The sequence below is a fragment of the Poecile atricapillus genome, chromosome 2 (assembly GCF_030490865.1).
Source record: "Poecile atricapillus isolate bPoeAtr1 chromosome 2, bPoeAtr1.hap1, whole genome shotgun sequence".
NCBI lineage: Eukaryota > Metazoa > Chordata > Aves > Passeriformes > Paridae > Poecile > Poecile atricapillus.
The window spans coordinates 29,858,483-29,861,364 of NC_081250.1; positions in this window are offsets into that span (position 1 = coordinate 29,858,483).

A 2,882-nucleotide genomic window follows, 5' to 3' on the forward strand; every position below is an offset into this window, starting at 1 on the left:
GAAGAAGATGAGGTGAAGCAAGAACAGCAAATAAAAGGATAAAAAGTATCTGGCACTAACAGCTGAAGGTGCTACTGAGGAGAAAAGCACACAAGTTCTGCTGGCAACAATGCCCAGTAGTGGTTACAAAATTACTTTTTCTACTGCTGTTGAATTAGCTAGTCATCTGAATAAAACCACTGCAGGTTACCAGTTTATATCTTACAATGCTAAAATAGGAAAGAGTAACATTACACAACTGAGGAGTTTCTGTACCATAGCTTCCTATTTCTAGGTTTGGTATTAAACTTGCAATATTACATTTCTAAATCAAATAGCTATAAAATCTCCTCCAAGTAACAGCCTAGAACATGTTTTATAATGTTACTCAGTAACTAGCGACTGGTATATCAAGCCTTAAAATTTCTGATTGATTCAGAAAATAATTCAGCATTGAGTGGTAACTAATGCAAATCCTCTTTCGGGCTTGGTAAAATGCAGCTATGGTTAATAACAAAATTGGTAAAAACCCCATGAACCAAAGCCAGTGTTAACTGTTGCCTGTTAGCCCTGCTAATACAGGAGTGGCTCTGAGCGGGAGGAACCTACTTATGCATTTCCTGTAACCAAAGCCATTTTCCCACTGTTGAGTATCAAAATGTTGCTATCATATACGAAGCTGCCCCTTTGTACTGCATGCCTTTGACTTGTTGGACTACAGAATTGATGTCATTTGCTATTTGCTGAAGCTGTACTCTGCTTCAGGGATAGCCATCAGAGAGAATTCTGCCCTCTGTAGAGCAGAGCTGTGTAGGCTGGCACTTGCTTTGGCATGCCCCTGAAAATGAGGAGCAGGCTTGATTTTTGCTGTGCAAACATGTCAGTGACAGCATAAAATCTGAGTAAAATATTTATCTGCTAGGTTCAGTGTATGCTTGTCAGCATGAATTAAAAAAAGAAAAAGAACTTGTAGAAACATATCTGAAATGAGGAGACATTTTGCCTACTCCTCATTCACCTGGACTATGCTGTCCTTTCATATCTATCACTAGATTAAAAAATATTTCATCTCATATTTGTCATCAAACTTTGGGACAAATCACATCCCTTCTCTTTTGTCTTTGTGAGGAGATCATTAATAATGATACTTACTAGAATGAATATATTTGAATATTTTATTTCTATGAATGGTGCAGCAGACACAACAAGCACCCATGTTTGGCTGTTCAGCACCAGATCTTAATGGCTAATGAATCTTTGACTTTGGGAAGTCAGACGAACGTGGTAGGTCCAAATAAATAGTTGCAAAGAAAGTACTCAGTACTTCAAGGATTTTATTAGGCAGAAGAAGAGTGTCCACACTGCTTAGTTTTCAGCTCAGCTGGAGAGTGTTTCTGAAGGGTATACACATCATCCAAACATAGATAGAAATTCACACAGCTACAGAACAAGAAAAGACTGGCAGATGCTAAACAAACTGTCCATGTACTGAGACATCTATCTTCAGGACACTGCTGCCTCTCAGGGCTTCAGAGTGCAGCAAGTTAAAATAGAAAAAGGGAGCAAGAAGGGAGATTTGGATTAGCAGGTGTAGTTTTTTGTGTTGGAGGAGTTCATTTGGTCTACTTTTGGTGGTGTTGTCCTCAATCTGTTTGCATCCATGTATTCCTTTATAGGGTTTCCTTTTCCTTAGTTAAGACAGATGATTATGGAAAGCATAAATTTAGCATACTACTTTTCTTCCAAATAATTTGTGTATTTGAATGTTTTTGAGCCTTTATTAAAATGTAAACAAAAAGCAAAATTCTAGTAATTCCATTAAATTTTTATTATCATTATCCCCGTCATCATCGATCAATCAAAGAATGCTAAAGCACAGTCATTTTATTCTAGTCGTATCTTAACTCTCTCTCAATTCATGTAGCATTTCATAGACATAATAGCCTCTTGCTACCAAGCTGAAATATTGTCTGCTCTTGCTCTCCAGACATCTGGCTGCGTTCCTCAAGTTATCTTTTCACCTTTTGTGCTGCTGTCCGCAGAGCTGGAGCCGCTGTGGCACCGAGCACAGTGTTGAGCACAGTGCAAAATGCTCCGCCAGACACCTCCTGAGGATGCCACGCACTGTGCAGTCTGCACTGGCAGTGTGAGACATTTGGGATGATCCTGATGTGCTGTGAGCAAGCACTTCTTCAGTTTTTATCTACCTGAGACTCTCCAGTGCAAACCCCTGGTGCATGCATCTCACAGCTCAGGCTCCCACTGTGGACCAAACCTGGACACTGAGACATGCCCAGAGCAAAAACTGATTCTGGGGAGGGGTGCTTTTTGCCCTGGATCTGTTCAGAGGTCAAAGAGGTACACATACATTGTATTTCCCAGGAGTAGGCTGATGATGCCGAGGGCTGCCCATCCTGCTGCTGCAGCTTGTGAATTTTGCTTTTGTACTCACCACCATTTAGATCCACTGAGTCTGGCAGGTGGAATGATACACTGTGTTAGAGACTTCAAAAGTACTAAACAGCTGATGTTATATAGGCATTGAATCTTCTTTACCATTCTTCAGGCTGAAAGGTCCCCTGGGCTACTCCGAGCATATGGGCTTTGGATGAAAATCTAAAAGCAGGAAAAGAGTATCAAAGCTTGGAAACTCTTAAAGTGTCTTTCTATTAACACTATAGTCACTCTCTTTCATTGCCAGAAATCAGTTTTACAGGTACTTCTACCACCTTCATGCAGCCCTCTTTCCAACTTTAAAGAGGGAAGACTGAATTAGGGGAAAAAAAAAGCTGAAGCAGCCATAGTTAAGCAACTGTATCTTCTTCAGGACTGTCTATTTTCTCTGCTGCTGTCACACACAATTAATGTTTGTAAGTAAAATTAGGTCAGTATTTGTTACACTG